The sequence below is a fragment of the Elaeis guineensis genome, chromosome 4 (genome assembly GCF_000442705.2).
Source record: "Elaeis guineensis isolate ETL-2024a chromosome 4, EG11, whole genome shotgun sequence".
NCBI classification, from domain to species: Eukaryota; Viridiplantae; Streptophyta; class Magnoliopsida; order Arecales; family Arecaceae; genus Elaeis; species Elaeis guineensis.
Window position 1 is genome coordinate 138,825,065 of NC_025996.2, and position 18,529 is coordinate 138,843,593.

Sequence of the window (18,529 nt, forward strand, 5' to 3'; positions counted from 1 at the left end):
CTCCCACCACCATCGTGGGCCGACACATCCCCGCCATCGACGTCCGATCCATGCTACAGGCAACCCCCATACCCTATCGCTGCAGGCAACCCCCTACCCCTCTCCTCCTCCACCTTCGGAGACCGATGCCCTCATGCCCCCATCCAACTCCTCCACCTTCCTCTTCCCCCACTCAAATGCACCCCCCTTTGGGGTTCCACCTTCCTCCCCCATCGTCGCAAGCAACCTCCTACCCCCCTCCTCTGCCACCCTTGGAGATCGATGCCCTCACGCCCCTATCTAGCTCCTCCACCTTCTTCTTCTCCTACTCGGATGCATCCCCCCCTCGGGGCTCCACCTTCCTCTTCCGTTGCTGTAGCCAACCCCCTACTGAAAGAATAATGTCCTGCAAGCCAATCGCATATGGGATGGAATAGGATATTTATTGTAATTTATCTTTCAAACTCATATAATTGATATTTATATTATTAATAAAATAGATATTTTTTGATTCATTATATGCTGCATCTTATTATTCTTAGATTATAATGAATCCCATAAGTCTGGACAATGATTTTAGAGCTGTGATGAGATCATGCCAGTGAGATCTAAATCTTTGATAGCCCTAACCTAAAATATTTTTTATCGTCAGTATTTTGAGTCAGAGATCAATGATATCGATAAGACTGGCATGTCCTATATATGATCAGAAATGAGGATGGTTGATCTCACAACCATTTGTGTGGTGATACTAATATAAGAATATGGGTGCTCATTAGAAAATTAGTTCATTGAATTGATCTGCGAGAGAATATCAGATGAAGTCTTATTTACATATCAACTGATGTTTCTCTAGTAGGAGTTGTGTAAGTGATCCTTTGACCTGAGATCATCATGATTCTTTGTGTACTTGGATCCATATTTTGGTCCACTTCTTAATTTGATTCTTTGATCCTTGTATGGGATGTTCTGGATATAGTGAAGAGTATATGAAGATTGTGAGTGATCAATAAGAGATCAGTCACTCTTAATAAGGAGAGCGAACATCCTATGTGATCTCATAGATCAATGATTCAGAAGTCTTTGGCCAAAATAGGATGATAATTAGAAAAAAAAAATTTAACATTTCATCAACTGAATCATCACCTTCAGATCGAGATACATAAAGATAAGTGATTGGATTTGATATATTTTCATACCCACAGTATATCTGAAATATTGTTTGACTGAAGAATTGAATTATACGGTAACTTATCATTGAAGGATATTTTGATAATTTTTTATCAAAATTCTAAAATCTTTCAGATAGTCATGATACATTGCTAGACATCAATATTGACTTATGAATTTATCAAAATTAAAAGAGTTTAATTTTAAAATTAATTTGAAAGAGTCCAAGTTGATTGGGACTCTTCGGATGACCTAATCTCATCGGATTAGGGTTACATCGAAAGTCTTGATCCACTGCTGGCTAGATTTGGAATTCAATAGGTCACATACTTTAGAATTTGATCTTGATCTGATCTAATTAGAGTTTAATATAAATTTTATGAGTTAATTTGATATGCTAGCACATTGTATTAACCCAAATTCCTAAATTGGTTTAGATCAAAGTGTTTGAGCTAACCTAAACCAGTTACCTTTGACCTAATGAGATTGGATCAATTTAGATTGGATCCTTATCCAACTTGTTAGGATTTGACGCCTCGAGATTCAGTCCACATTGAGCCCACAACGAGGTTCGCGGTGAAAAATGGAGTCCAACGAGATCAAGATCACCTGAATCGGAGCTCGGATGGAGGAGATACGAGCTTTTGAAGTCGGCACGAGAATCGAGGCGGTGGAGGACCGCCGGCGACCGGCGGCGGGCGGCAGCGGCGCGGCCGCAAATGGCGGCGCGCGGGACGCGCGTCCCAGGCCCGCGTGGGACGCGGGACCCAGGCCCGTGCGGGACGCGCGACCCAGGCCTGCGCGGGACGCGCGTCCCAGGCCCAGGCCCGCGCGGGACGCGCGACCCAGCGGCCTGCTGACCCATCCCCGGTCCACCGTGGACCGGGTGGTCCACGGCGCGGTCTGTGGACCGCGTGGGCGTTTCCCACGCGTTTCTCACAGTCCACGGCCCTATTTCGTGGACCGGAGCGCGATCTAAGGGCCGAGGACGCTCCCGGTCTTGATCCGACGGTCAGGAGGGTTTTTGGCTTTGTTTAGGATTCCTAATCCCTCTCTAATCAAGGATTAAAGCTATGTTTAAGGTCTTTAAAAGCCTGAGACGAAACAGAGAGCGGCGGGGTTCGATTTCTCGCCGCCGTACGAACCAGAGGAGAGAGAGAGAGAGGGGCGAGGGCGCTGTGAGAGAAGGAGCAGGAGGCTTCTGGACAGCGGTCGCCAGGCTCTTCAGGGGTTCAGGGGGTCTCCAAAAGAGAGAGAGCTTTTGTGAGGGGAACTTCATGTGAGAGAGAATTGGGTGTACAAGGGTTGAGGGTGAGGTCTCCTCTTGTAAAATTTTCTTTTCATAGTGAAGTTTGCATGCCCCGTGGAGGCGAGCCCTTTTGTGGCTGATCCACGTATTTTGATTGTTTTTCCTTTTGTTTTGTTTCTTCTTTCTTCCTGCTGCATCGCGTGGTACTGAAAGGATCTTGGGAGGTGGTGTCCTGGCCAGACATCCACCCAACAAGTGGTATCAGAGCAAGGCGGTACAAGGACGCAGATTGCAGTGGTGGTAAGCAAGACTGAAGATGGAGAAAACAGGAACAATCAGGATGGAGATCAACAAGTTTGATGGTAAGAGCAATTTCTCCTTGTGGCAGGCAAGGGTGAAGGACGTGCTCATCCAACAGGGGTTGATCGAAGCTCTCTTGTGCGATGAGAAACCGACCACCATGGAGGTGCGGGATTGGAAACGGCTACAGATGCAGGCGGTGAGTACCATCCGCATGTACCTGGCGGATGAGGTGGTGATCCATGTGCTGAGCGAGACTTCCCCGACGGTGCTGTGGTCGAAGCTCGAGGAGTTGTACATGGCGAAGTCTCTCACCAATACACTTTTCCTCTGGAGGCAGTTTTACCAACTGCGGATGACTGAGGGACAGAGCGTGCAGGAGCATCTGAGCCACTTCTAGAAGATCCTCACCGACCTTCTCAGCGTTGGCGAGAACGTTGAGGAGAAGACCAGGGCGCTGGTTTTGCTGGCGTCGCTTCCTTCTTCGTACGAGTCCTTGGTGACTGCTCTTCTAGTGGGGAAGAGTACTATCAAGATGGACGAGGTCACCGCGGTGATACTCCAGAACGATGTTCTCAGGAGGGAGAACCCAGCTTCGAGCTCAGGTGGCGATAGCTCAGCTTTGGTGGCTTCTGGAGGAGCAGGAGGCGGTAGACGGAGCGACAGGAGATCGCATCGAGGGCGGTCTAAGTCCAGGAGGGACTTGAGCAAAACCAGGTGTTACCGGTGTGAAGAGTTGGGGCATCTAGCCAGAGATTGCCCTCAACTGAAAAATCGGACGGTGGCTGCTGTAGCGACGGTCGGCAGCGATTCAGATGGAGATGTCCTAAAGATATCTGACGAGGTATCTACTTCTTCCCAGTAGTGGATATTAGATTCTGCATGCCCCTATCATGTGTGTTGCAGAGAGGAGCAGTTTGACTCCCTGGAGAACAGTGAGAGCACTGTATATCTGCCGGATGGATCGAGCTGTGCGATCAGAGGCATTGGGACGGTCAGCTGGAGGACACATGATGGTGCAGTGAGGAGATTGGGGGAGGTCCGATACATACCCGATTTCAGGCGAAATCTTATCTCACTTAGCAGACTGGATTCGAGAGGCTACAGGACGGTAGCTGGTGGAGAAATCCTGAGGGTGCTACGCGGTGATAGGATTGTGCTGGAGGGGAAGAAGGGGAACAGAGGACATTATTACCTGACAGGGAGCCCAGTGCGAGGTAGAGCATCGGGTGCCAGGTGGAGCCCAGAGCGAGGTGGAGCTCCAGGAGGCGGATCGGGCACGAGACAGGAGACTCAGGAGGACGAGAGGCGACGTCGCAAGGTAAGATTCCTATTGCTGCAGGATGATGCCCCGAGCAGGTCTAAGGTCAGGAGGAGCACAGCATACGACGGAGATGGGATCGAGCAGCCTGGCTCGACTCCCATGTTTGCCCATCCATGATCAGCAGGCGATTACCCCAGGGCATGGGGGCGAGGAGATCCAGAAGCTCTCGGAGTTTGGAGGAGGCCGAATATCGAGTCGAGGTGGAGATTGTTAGGATTTGATGCCTCGAGATTCAGCCCACATTGAGCCCACAGCGAGGTTCGCGGTGAAAAATGAAGTCCAACGAGACCAAGATCACCTGAATCGGAGCTCGGATGGAGGAGATACGAGCTTTTGAAGTTGGCACGAGAATCGAGGTGGCGTAGGACCGCCGGCGACCGGCGGTGGGCGGCAGCGGCGCGGCCGCAGGCGGCGGCGCGCGGGACGCGCATCCCAGGCCCGCGTGGGACGCGGGACCCAGGCCCGTGCGAGACGCGCGACCCAGGCCTGCGCGGGACGCGCGTCCCAGGCCCAGGCCCGCGCGGGATGCGCGACCCAACGGCCTGCTGGCCCATCCCCGGTCCACCGTGGACCGGGTGGTCCACGACGCGGTCTGTGGACCGCGTGGGCGTTTCCCACGCATTTCTCGCGGTCCACGGCCCTATTTCGTGGACCGGAGCGCGATCTAAGGGCCGAGGACGCTCCCGGTCTTGATCCGACGGTCAGGAGGGTTTTTGGCTTTGTTTAGGATTCCTAATCCCTCTCTAATCAAGGATTAAAGCTATGTTTAAGGTCTTTAAAAGCCTGAGACGAAACAAAGAGCGGCGGGGTTCGGTTTCTCGCCGCCGTACGAACCAGAGGAGAGAGAGAGAGAGGGGCGAGGGCGCTGTGAGAGAAGGAGCAAGAGGCTTCTGGACAGCGGTCGCCAGGCTCTTCAGGGGTTCAGGGGGTCTCCAAGAGAGAGAGAGCTTTTGTGAGGGAAACTTCATGTGAGAGAGAATTGGGTGTACAAGGGTTGAGGGTGAGGTCTCCTCTTGTAAAATTTTCTTTTCATAGTGAAGTTTGCATGCCCCGTGGAGGCGAGCCCTTTTGTGGCTGATCCACGTATTTTGATTGTTTTTCCTTTTGTTTTGTTTCTTCTTTCTTCCTGCTGCATCGCGTGGTACTGAAAGGATCTTGGGAGGTGGTGTCCTGGCCAGACATCCACCCAACAAGTGGTATCAGAGCAAGACGGTACAAGGATGCAGATTGCAGTGGTGGTAAGCAAGACTGAAGATGGAGAAAACAGGAACAATCAGGATGGAGATCAACAAGTTTGATGGTAAGAGCAATTTCTCCTTGTGGCAGGCAAGGGTGAAGGACGTGCTCATCCAACAGGGGTTGATCGAAGCTCTCTTGTGCGATGAGAAACCGACCACCATGGAGGTGCGGGATTGGAAACGGCTACAGATGCAGGCGGTGAGTACCATCCGCATGTACCTGGCGGATGAGGTGGTGATCCATGTGCTGAGCGAGACTTCCCCGACGGTGCTGTGGTCGAAGCTCGAGGAGTTGTACATGGCGAAGTCTCTCACCAATACACTTTTCCTCTGGAGGCAGTTTTACCAACTACGGATGACTGAGGGACAGAGCGTGCAGGAGCATCTGAGCCACTTCCAGAAGATCCTCACCGACCTTCTCAGTGTTGGCGAGAACGTTGAGGAGAAGACCAGGGCGCTGGTTTTGCTGGCGTCGCTTCCTTCTTCGTACGAGTCCTTGGTGACTGCTCTTCTAGTGGGGAAGAGTACTATCAAGATGGACGAGATCACCGCGGCGATACTCCAGAACGATGTTCTCAGGAGGGAGAACCCAGCTTCGAGCTCAGGTGGCGATAGCTCAGCTTTGGTGGCTTCTGGAGGAGCAGGAGGCGGTAGACGGAGCGACAGGAGATCGCATCGAGGGCGGTCTAAGTCCAGGAGGGACTTGAGCAAAACCAGGTGTTACCGGTGTGAAGAGTTGGGGCATCTAGCCAGAGATTTCCCTCAAATAAAAAATCGGACGGTGGCTGCTGTAGCGACGGTCGGTAGCGATTCAGATGGAGATGTCCTAGAGATATCTGACGAGGTATCTACTTCTTCCCAGCAGTGGATATTAGATTCTGCATGCCCCTATCATGTGTGTTGCAGAGAGGAGCAGTTTGACTCCCTGGAGAACAGTGAGAGCACTGTATATCTGCCGGATGGATCGAGCTGTGCGATCAGAGGCATTGGGACGGTCAGCTGGAGGACACATGATGGTGCAGTGAGGAGATTGGGGGAGGTCCGATACATACCCGATTTCAGGCGGAATCTTATCTCACTTAGTAGACTGGATTCGAGAGGCTACAGGACGGTAGCTGGTGGAGGAATCCTGAGGGTGCTACGCGGCGATAGGATTGTGCTGGAGGGGAAGAAGGAGAACAGAGGACATTATTACCTGGCAGGGAGCCCAGTGCGAGGTGGAGCATCGGGTGCCAGGTGGAGCCCAGAGCGAGGTGGAGCTCCAGGAGGCGGATCGGGCACGAGACAGGAGACTCAGGAGGACGAGAGGCGACGTCGCAAGGTAAGATTCCTATTGTCGCAGGTTGATGCCCCGAGCAGGTCTCAAGTCAGGAGGAGCACAGCATACGACGGAGATGGGATCGAGCAGCCTGGCTCGACTCCCATGTTTGCCCATCCATGATCAGCAGGCGATTACCCCAGGGCATGGGGGCGAGGAGATCCAGAAGCTCTCGGAGTTTGGAGGAGGCCGAATATCGAGTCGAGGTGGAGATTGTTAGGATTTGATGCCTCGAGATTCAGCCCACATTGAGTCCACAGCGAGGTTCGCGGTGAAAAATGGAGTCCAACGAGACCAAGATCACCTGAATCGGAGCTCGGATGGAGGAGATACGAGCTTTTGAAGTCGGCACGAGAATCGAGGTGGCGGAGGACCGCCGGCGACCGGCGGTGGGCGGCAGCGGTGCGGCCTCAGGCGGCGGCGCGCGGGACGCGCGTCCCAGGCCCGCGTGGGATGCGGGACCCAGGCCCGCACGGGACGCGCGACCCAGGCCTGCGCGGGACGCGCGTCCCCGGCCCAGGCCCGCGCGGGACGCGCGACCCAGGCCCAGGCCCGCGCGGGACGCGCGACCCAGCGGCCTGCTGGCCCATCCCCGGTCCACCGTGGACCGGGTGGTCCACGGCGCGGTCTGTGGACCGCATGGGCGTTTCCCACGCGTTTCTCGCGGTCCACGGCCCTATTTCGTGGACCGGAGCGCGATCTAAGGGCCGAGGACACTCCCGGTCTTGATCCGACGGTCAGGAGGGTTTTTGGCTTTGTTTAGGATTCCTAATCCCTCTCTAATCAAGGATTAAAGCTATGTTTAAGGTCTTTAAAAGCCTGAGACGAAACAGAGAGCGGCGGGGTTCGGTTTCTCGCCGCCGTACGAACCAGAGGAGAGAGAGAGAGGGGCGAGGGCGCTGTGAGAGAAGGAGCAGGAGGCTTCTGGACAGCGGTCGCCAGGCTCTTCAGGGGTTCAGGGGATCTCCAAGAGAGAGAGAGCTTTTGTGAGGGGAACTTCATGTGAGAGAGAATTGGGTGTACAAGGGTTGAGGGTGAGGTCTCCTCTTGTAAAATTTTCTTTTCATAGTGAAGTTTGCATGCCCCGTGGAGGCGAGCCCTTTTGTGGCTGATCCACGTATTTTGATTGTTTTTCCTTTTGTTTTGTTTCTTCTTTCTTCCTGCTGCATCGCGTGGTACTGAAAGGATCTTGGGAGGTGGTGTCCTGGCCAGACATCCACCCAACACAACTTGAAATAGTTTCAAGTGGAGAAGGACTCCTCTACATCCACAAGAAGCCATGCCAAAAGTAAATGCCGCCCCACCTCCTTTTTGCATGTGAAGTTGGAGAGTCCTTCTTCATGAAGGCTCTTAACTATACGCATTGCCTTAAAAGGTAAACCAGAAGTCCTTTGATTTGTCACCAAAATTGAATAGAATTTTTATGGCATGCAAAAGGAGAGTCTTTCTGTGAGAAGTCTCTCATGCATCATAATTCATACACAATAAATTTATTCACCGCATTAGAAGATGGAGCGACAATGGTTGGCACCCCTTCATCCCATGACACATCATTTGGTCCCCTATTTATATGGGATGTCCCACATGGCTTGTTGCTATGATTTTGGATTGAAACTATAGATTAGGGATGTGAAAATCACAAAAAAAATTTTGAAAAAAAATTTTGAAAAAAAATTGAGAAAAAAGCAAGAGAAAATTGAGTGGCAAATTTTGTAAGAAGGATGGTGAGAAATTTAGTGAGAGTTGCTAGAGTGCCCTAGGATTTGATTTTTTCATATATTGAAGTCAAAAATCAAATCCTAGATTGTGAGACATCTGAAGAGTATCTTCTTGACATGATCCTGATGGCAAGCTTGAAGGCAACTAGACTTTGATGTGATCGTACCATGAGTTCGAAGCCGACAGTGTTCTTGAGAAGATAAGGCTGCGGTGGCGTCGATTAGGAAGGTCCTTAGCCAACTTTCATGTGGATCATTGTTGGAAGACTTCTACTTTAGAATCTTATGGAGAACACCAATATACCACTTCTTTCTTTTTGAAGAAAGTAAAAATTCTATCTCTTTTGCATGCTTGTTTTTTTTTTTTTATTTTATCGATATTGACAAGGTGATTCTAGGATTTAGATTCTAGCTCCATAGTTTTATTTGATAAATTTATTGACTTATTTATTTTTTAAAATTTTTAAAATTATTTTTCACTATGTGGTCGAAATTCAACAATGGTATCAGAGCCACCCTTGTCTGATTCGATCAAACAAATATAAAATAGTTGCATAAAATTATTATTGATCATATATTGCCAAATATGTTATATTGAATTTTAGCATTGATCTTTAATCTCAAAAAATATTTTTGATTTTACATGTACCATGATTTTAATTTTAATTATTAAAATTATAAATTTTTGATAATTTAAATTTTATTTTATTATGGTAGCTTCATGCTTAAATCGATGTATGGTTAAGGGTGTTATGCATGCCTAATATGATTAGGGGTTGCTTTATTTTTTAATATGCTTGTCATATGTTATAACTTCTAATATGCCCTTATTTGAATTTTGGCATGATTATAAGATTGCTATTGTGATTTGTGTTTACATGCCATATTTCATATTATGTAGAGTACATTTTATATAGATGTAGTTAGGATGTGTCAAGACCAGTTCAAAGTCTCTCTTAAAAATTAAATTAAGTTGTAATATCGGGATTTACTTTCAATTCAAAAATCAAATTCTTTAGATCAATTGATGTCGAGAAAAATATGAAAAGTGATTTTCTAATTAGATCCGTATGCTGGTCTGGCCAACTCTGTTGGTATCTAAGAAAAGTTATGGGATGCCTCCCACCTACTGACCTGGCCAATTTGGTCTTATTAAATTTCGAACTAGATTGATTAGTGATGTAGACATTACAAAGGCCTCCCTTCGAACTTGATCAATAGAGTATGTCAAGATCTTAGTGAGCTTGTTGTGCTATCCACAAGGCTTACTATAGAAATTGATATGATGTTGATCAAGTATATTTTGATGCTTATGGTATATTTTGAATAGTGTTGCTTTGTTGTACTATTCACAAGGATAGTATTATTTAAGTATGATCATATGGGATTGAAGGATCAACTTAACTAGAACACTATAGTTTGTTATGCTATCCACAAGACTATATGTGATCTAGAGGCTAGAGAAAAAAATATTGAGAATTATAGAGGTACAATTAGTAAAGAGTTACCTATTCTTGAGCTCATGAATACTTGTTGTACTATTCATAAGGTATTTGTGAAGAATATGGATCTCAACCTTACTAAAAAATATTAGTATGTTTCTTGATTTTCATATTTGAGAGCCATGAAGTTCGATAAAATGGTGAGTAACACAATTAGATAAAAGTCCTAGTCTAGTTGTGAATGTCATCATGAGTCATCCGCTTATATTATATTCTTGTTATTGTAGATTAACTACACACATGGCATTCTCACTTTCACTTAGAGACATCCTAAATGCAAACAAGTTGACCAAACCTAACTATGTCGACTGGTTAAAGAATCTGAGAATTATTCTCACTCAGAAGAAAGTCTCTTACATTCTGGATACACCTACACAAGATTTTCTTAGAAAAAATACTTTTGAGGAGGAAAGGGCCAAATATAAGATGTGAAAAGATAATAGTGTGACTGTCAAGTGCATCATGCTTGCCTCCATGAGCAACGAGCTTCAGAAGCAGCATGAGGACATGGATGTTTCCTCTATACTCCTTAATCTTAAGGAGTTATATGGAGAACAAAGTCAAACTACTCGATATGAGATATCAAAGTAGTTGTTCCGTGCCCGCATGACTGAAGACACCTCCGTCCAAATGCATGTCCTGAAGATGATTGATTTGATCACTCATCTGGGATAGCTGAATTTTGTCATGGATGGTGAACTGAGCCAGAATTTGACCCTGCAGTCTCTCCCTGACTTCTTTTCTCAGTTTGTCATAAATTATCATATGAACAAATTGAACATCAACCTGCTAGAACTATTGAACATGCTAAAAACAGCAGAGAGTCATTTTAAAGGTGAAAAGGCTTCAATACTTCTGGTTGATAAGATCGACAAGAAGAAGGCAAAGAAGAATTCTAAGAAAAAGATGAACCCTAAGACTAGCATCTCTAAGAAGAAGGCAAAAAAAGTCTCCGTCAAAAGTACTTGCTATCACTGTGGCAAAGAGGACCACTGGAAGAGAAATTGCAAGAAGTACCTTGCAACCATGAAATCGACAAATGTTGCTAAAGATTTGTATGTGATACAAACTAATTTATCATTAAGTACTTTAATTTCAGATTCTTGGGTATTGGATACTGCCTATGATTCACACCTTTGCAAATTATTGCAGGGTCTATAGAAAACAAAGAGTCTGAATAAAGGTAACTTCGAGCTGTTCGATTCTAGTGGAGAGTCCATTCAGGCTGAAGCCGTAAGAAACAAGATTTTGGAGTTATCTTCGGATAAAGTTTTGAAACTGAAGATCTGTTATTATATTTCAAATACTATTAAAAGTATTATTTTTATACCATTGTTATTGGAACAAGATTTTGAAATAAATATAAAGAACAATGGTTGTTCTATATATTTTTCTAATGAATATTATGAAAGTACTTTATTGATAATGATCTTTTGTTTCTTTTACTTAATGATAATATATTTTATATTGATAAATGAAGAAAAGAAAGAGAGAGGATGTAAATGTCATATACCTCTGGTATTGCCGACTTGGCCATATAAATGAGTCAAAAATTAACAAGTTATTTAAAAATATTTTTTTTGATCCTTATGATTATGAATCATATGAAACTTGTGAATCTTGTCTTATGAAAAAAATGATCAAGACTCCATTTATTGGACATGGAGAAAAGATGAGTGACATTTTGGACCTTATACATACTGATGTATGTGGCCCAATATCGACTCAAGCCAGAGGTAGATACTCTTATTTCATTATATTTACTGATAATAAGTCTAGGTTTAAAAATGTGTATTTAATAAAATATAAATCCAAAACCTTTGACAAATTTAAAGAGTATCAAAAAATAGTTGAGAAACAAACTGATAAAAGTATTAAAACTCTTCAATCTAATCGAGGAGGAGAATACTTATCTAGTGAGTTTCTCGATTATTTAAAATAAAATAGAATACTCTCTCAATGGATACCTCCTTATACTCCATAATTAAATAAAATTGTAGAAAAAAAAAATCATACCTTATTAGATATGGTGCAGTCCATAATGTATTTCACGGATCTTCCGATATCCTTCTGGGAATATGCTTTCGAGGTTGCAGCATATATTTTAAATAAAGTACCTTCTAAATCTGTTTCTAGCACTCCATATGAAATATGAAAAGAAAAAAGATCCAATCTTAAGCATCTTAAGATTTGGGGTTGCCTGGCTTATGTGAAAAATATTGATGGACATAAGCTGGATGCTAGATCAGAAAAATATAAATTTGTAGGTTATCCTAAGGAGAGTATAGGATACTACTTCTATAATCTTACTCAATAAAAGGTGTTTGTTCATAGGCATGTTGTTTTCTTGAAAAAAGAATTTATCCAAGAAAGAGGCAGTGGGAGGTCTGTCAAACTTAAGAAAGTTCAAAACCTACAATCCATCCAGGATTCACAAAATAGTTCTCAACCAGATGTGCCCATTGTTGAGGTATAGCCACTACACACACCTCCTCTCCGAAGATCGAATAGAGTGTGTAATGTACCACTCAGATATGGATTTATCATTGAGAATGACAATACATCTCACATCATTGAGAATGATGATCCCATGACCTATTCGGAAGCTATCATGAGTAGTGACTCTGACAAATGGCTCAATGTCATAAAATTTAAAATAAACTCCATGTATACCAATCAAGTTTGGATTTTGGTTGATACGCCTGAGGGTGTGACTCCAATAGGCTGTAAATGGGTCTTCAAAAAAAAGATTGGAGCAGATGGCCAGGTAGAGACCTATGAGGTCAGACTAGTGGCAAAAAATTTCAAACAAAAATAAGGTGTTGATTATGAAAAAATATTTTTGTCGGTAGCCATGCTCAAGTCTATTCAGATTATGCTTTCTATTGCAGTATACCATGACTATGAGATCTGATAGATGGACATCAAGACTGCCTTCGTCAATGAAAATCTTGAGGAAGAAGTCTATATGACTCAGCCAAAGAAATTTGTCTCTAGTGGGAGAGCAAATCAGGTATGCAAGCTGAATAGATCCATATATGGATTAAAACAAACATCGAGGAGCTAGAACATTCATTCTGATGAGACAGTCAAATCGTTTGGCTTCATCAAAAATATGAATGAACTTTGTCTGTACAAGAAGACTAGTAAAAGTGCTATTATCTTCTTGGTTCTATATGTGGACGACATACTGTTTATTGAGAATGATATTTTAATGTTGCAATCAATCAAGACTTGACTATCATAAAAATTTTTCATGAAAGACTTGGGTGAAGCATCCTTTGTATTTGGTATAAAGATCTATAGAGATAGATCAAAAAAGATACTAGGCTTGTCCCAGTCTAGATACATTGACCTTGTGTTGAAGAGGTTCAACATGGAGAGAAGTAAAAGAGGTTACTTGTCTATAGGTCATGGCATACAACTCTTTAAGAAGATATCTCCTAAGACACATGAAGAGAGAAATAGAATGAGTTCTATTCTTTATGCTTCGACTGTAGGATCGATTATGTATGCTATATTATGTACCAGGCCTGATGTGGCTTATGCTTTGGGCATTGTAAGTAGATTTCAGGTTGATCCCGGAGAGGATCATTGGAAAGCTGTGAAAAACATACTCAAGTACTTGAGATGGATGAGAGATATTTTTCTGATATATGATGGATCTAATTTAAAACTAGAAGGTTATACAGATTTTAATTTTCAATCTGATTTGAATGATAGCAAATCTATATTTGGATATGTGTTCACTCTGTATAGTAGTGTAGTAAGTTGAAAAAATTTCAAACAACAAACTATTGCTGACTTGATTATTGAGGCTGAGTATATTATTACAAGTAAGGCTGCTAAGAAGGCCATCTTAATGAAAAAAATCATCACCGAGTTGGGTGTGGTTCCAGAGATTAAACAATCAGTATCCCTTTATTGTGATAATACTGGGATAGTTGCTCAAGCCAAAGAACCAAGGTCTCATCATAAATCTAAGCACATCCTAAGACGGTTCCACCTCGTTCGAAAGATAATCGAAAGATGCGATGTGCTCATGAAGCAAGTTGACACTAAAAATAATATAGCGGATCCATTCACTAAGGTCTTGTCAATACAGCAGTTTGACTGCCACCTTGATAGCATGGGTATCAAGTATAGGGTGATTGGCTTTAATGCAAGTGGGAGATTGAAAGAATAATACCCTACAAGCCAATCGCATATAGGATGCGATAGGGTGTTTATTGTAATTTATCTTTCAAACTCATGTAATTGATATTTATATTATTAATAAAATAAATATTTTTTGATTCATTATATACGATATTTTATTGTTCTTAGATTATAATAAACCCCATAGGTCTGGATAATGATTTTAGGACCGTGATGAGTTCACGCCAGTGAGACCTAAAATCTTGATAGCTCTGATCTAAAATATTCCTAGTCATTGGTATATTGAGTCAGGGATCAATGATACCGGTAAGACTGGCATGTCCTATGTATGCTCAGAAATGAGGGTAGTTGATCTCACAACCACTTGTGTGGTGACACTAATACAAAGATATGGGTGCTCATTAGAAAATAAGATCACTGAATTGATCTACGAAAGAATATCAGATGGAGTTTTATTTATATGTCAACTGATGTTTCTCTAGTGGAAGTTGTGTAAGTGATCGTTTGATCTGAGATCATCATGGTACCTTATGTACTTGGATTCATATTTTTGGTTCACTTTCTAACTTGGTTCTTTGATCTTTGTATGAAATATTCTGGATATGGTGAAGAGTGCACGAAGGTTGTGAGTAATCAATAAGGGATCAGTCACTCCTAATAAGAGAAGCAAACATCTTATGTGATCTCATAGGTCGATGATTCGGAAGTCTTTGGTCAAAGCAAGATGATAATTAGAAAAAAAATTTTAATATACTATCAACTGAATCATCACCTTCAGATCGAGATACATAAAGATAAGTAATTAAATTTGACATATTTTCATATCCACAGCTCATCTGGGATGTTGTTTGACTGAAGGATTGAATTATATGGTAACTTGCCACTGAAGGATATTTTGATAATTTTTTATCAAAATTTTAAAATCTTTTGGATAGTCATGATACATTGTTAGATATCAATTTTGACTTGTAGATTCATAAAAATTAAAAGAGTTTAATTTTGAAATCAATTTGGAAGAGTCCAAGTTGAATGGGACTGTTCGGGTGACCTAATCTCAACGAATTAGAGTTACATCAAAAGTCTTGATCCACTGTTGACTAGATTTGGAACCTAATGGATCACACACTTTAAAATTTGGTCTTGATCTAATTTAATTAAAATTTAATATAAATTTTATTGATTAATTTGATATGCTAGCATATTGTATTAACCCAAGTCCTAAATTGGTTTAGATCAAAGTGTTTGAGCTAACCTAGATCAGTTGCCTTTGACCTAATGGGATTGGGTCAATTTAGATTGGATCCTTATCCAACTTGAAATAATTTTAAGTGGAGGACTCCTCTGCACCTACCAGAAGCTATGCCAAAAATAAATGCCGCCCCACCTCTTTTTTGTGTGTGAATTTGGAGAGTCCTTCTTCATGAAGGCTCTTAACTATACGCATTGCCTTAAAAGATAAACCAGAAGTTCTTTGATTTGTTGCCAAAATTGAATGGGATTTTTATGGCATGTAGAAGAAGAAGATTCCTTCTATAAGAAGTCTCTCATATGCCATAATTCATACACGGTGAATTTATTCACCATATGAGAAGATGGAGCGATAATGGTTGGCGCCCCTTCATCCCATGACACATCCTTTGGTCTCCTATTTATATGGGATGTCCCACATGGTTTGCTACTATGATTTTAGGTTGAAACTAGAGATTAGGGACATAGAAATTATAAAAAAAAATTTAAAAAAAAATTGAGAAAAAGACAAGGGAAAATTGAGTGGCAAAAGTTGTAAGAAGGGTGGTGAGAAATTTAGCAAGAGTTGCTAGAGTGCCCTAGCGTTTGGTTTTTCCATGTGTTGGAGCCAAAAATCAAATCCTAGGTTGTGAGACATCTAAAGAGTGTCTTCTTGACATGGTCTTGGTGGCAATCTTGGAGGTGATTGGGCTTTGGTGCGATCATACCACGAGTTCGAAGCCAGTAGTATTCTTGAGAAGATAAGGCTGCAGTGGCACACCGGTTAGGAAAGTCCTTGGCCAACTTTTGTGTGGATCACTGTTGGAGGACTTCTACTTTGGAGTCTTATAGAGAACACCAATGTGCCACTTCTTTCTTTTTGATGAAAGTAAAAATTCTATCTCTTTTGCATGCTTGTTTTTCTTATTTTATTGATATTGGCAAGGTGATTCTAGGGTTTGAATTCTGACTCGATAGTTTAATTTGATAAGGCTATTGACTTATTTATTTTTTAAAATTTTAAAAATTACTTTCCACTGCATAGTCAAAACCCAACACCTACCCCCCTCGTTGCCGCAGGCAACTCCCCTCCTCCTCCACCCTCAGAGATCGATGCCCTCATGCCCCTATCCAGCTCCTCCGCCTTCCTCTTCCTCTACTCGGACACACCCCCCGCTCGGGGCTCCACCTTCCTCCTCCGTCGCTGCAGGCAACCCCCCTCCTTCTCCACCCTCAGAGACTGATGCCCTCATGCCCCCATCCAACCCCTTCACCTTCCTCTTCCTCTACTCGGGTGCACCCCCCCTAGGGGCTCCACCTTCCTCCTCCTCCACCCTCGAATGCCCCTCCCTCTCCCAATGATATCCACTACTTGCACTCCTCCAATTCCAGCTACCACTTCCTCGGCTTCATTGTTGCCCTCTTCCACTCCATTCATGGCTGCAAGCTCTCAGACTCGATCCCCCCCCATCTCTCAAGATATATTTTAGTTTCCATGTTCTTTTATGTGCCTGAAGATATAGGTTGATATAGGTTTTGTTTCATTTTGTATTTCTTGTGTAATTAGTTACAATTCATGCTTATTTATTTTTATTTAATTCTATGTGAAATAGGTTTATGTCTGTGATGGATAGCAATGAAAATACAATTGAAGGTTCAAGTGCACTTGGTTGTAATAGTTTGCAATCGGTAGAGTCCTCTAATATAGATAGCTCTAAAAAGAGCAAAAAAAAAGAGGTCAGAGATATGGAATCATTATTCTGAGGTAGAAAACCAAAAAGACAAGGCTAAATACAATTATTGCCTTGTTATTTTTTTAGCTGATCCAAAAAATGAGACAAGTCATTTTCACAAACATACAAAGAACTGTAAGTTAAAAAAAAATCTTGATAAGTGGCAGAAATAGTTAATAGGTAATATAACATCAAAAGATGGTGTTGCATTCATTGAGTTAACTTTTTATTCATTTGATCAAGAGAAAAGCTATGAGGACCTTGCAAGAATGATAATTCTATAAGAGATGTCATTTACAACAATGGAACATCTGACTTTTCGGATGTCTGTTAGAAATCTTAGACCTGAATTTCATATTGTTTCAAAGATAATATTGGCATCAGATTGCTTGAAAGTATATGAAGGGAAAAAAAGAAAACTATATGAGTTATTTAAAGCAAATTGTGGAAGAATTAGCTTAACATCTGACATGTGGACATCAAATCAGACATTGAGATATATGTGTCTCACTGCACATTGCATCACTAATGATTGAAAACTTAAAAAGCATATTATCAATTTTAAGATGGTGCCTTCACCACACACAGGCTTAGTCATTAGTGATTATACCGCAAGCTGCATTTCATCTTGGAAGATTGAAAGAAGATTAGGTTCGATCACCCTTGATAAGTTATCAGCAAACACAGTTGTAGCCACAGAACTTCAAAGATAATTTAGAAGAGACTTAGTTTTGGATGGCAGGTTTTTTCATGCACGTTGTTGTGCACATATTCTCAATTTGATTGTGAAGGATGAGTTGAAGGCAGTGGAGGGTGCTATTGTTAGGATCCGAGAGACTGTTAAATTTATAAAGTCATCTCAAACAAGATTGAAAATATTCATGAAAATTATCAAACAATTAAAAATGAATGGTAAGAAAAAGATATGCATAAATGTACCTACTCATTGGAATTCTATATATCTCATGCTAAATGATACTATACAATTCAGAAAAATACTTATGCAACTTGAGGCTCGAGATCCTAATTTTGAAAATGCACTAACTGAAGAAGATTGGTCTCAAGGCACCATTATTTGCAACTTTTTAAAGGTTTTCCATCACATAACTGAATTATTTTCACAAAAAAAATACAACTACAAATTTATATTTCTATGAGATTTGGAGAATACAGATGCTTCTAATTCAAAAATCTAGGAGTTCAAATGCAGTTGTGATGATGATGACCTTAAAAATGCAAGAAAAATTTGATAAATATTGAAAAGATTGTTCTCACATTCTTGCTGTCGGGGTTGTTCTTCATCCAAGACATAAGATGAAGCTTATTAAGTATTACTTTTAAAAAATCTTTAGTAATGGTGATCGTGCTTCAATTGAGATCAATAAGGTGCGTGATGTTATTCAAAGTCTTTTTGATTATTATAAAATTTTATATGGTGCACATGGCTCTCATATTCAAGTGGAGGAGATGATGTCTACATTTCAAGGTAGAGGAGATGAGAGTCTTTTCATTCAAGATTATGAAGAATTTATTCAAGAAGAAGAAGTTGCCCAACCATCTAAGTCAAAACTAGAGATCTATTTAGAAGAGAATGTATTTTATGATCTCTAATT

The 18,529-nt window shown here is 42.2% G+C and overlaps 1 pseudogene; it reads left to right on the forward strand.

The window, feature by feature from the left end:
* The first annotated feature begins 17,185 nt into the window (after positions 1-17,185).
* On the forward strand, positions 17,186-18,527 carry LOC140857034 (zinc finger BED domain-containing protein RICESLEEPER 2-like; annotated as a pseudogene).
* The last annotated feature ends 2 nt before the right edge of the window (positions 18,528-18,529 follow it).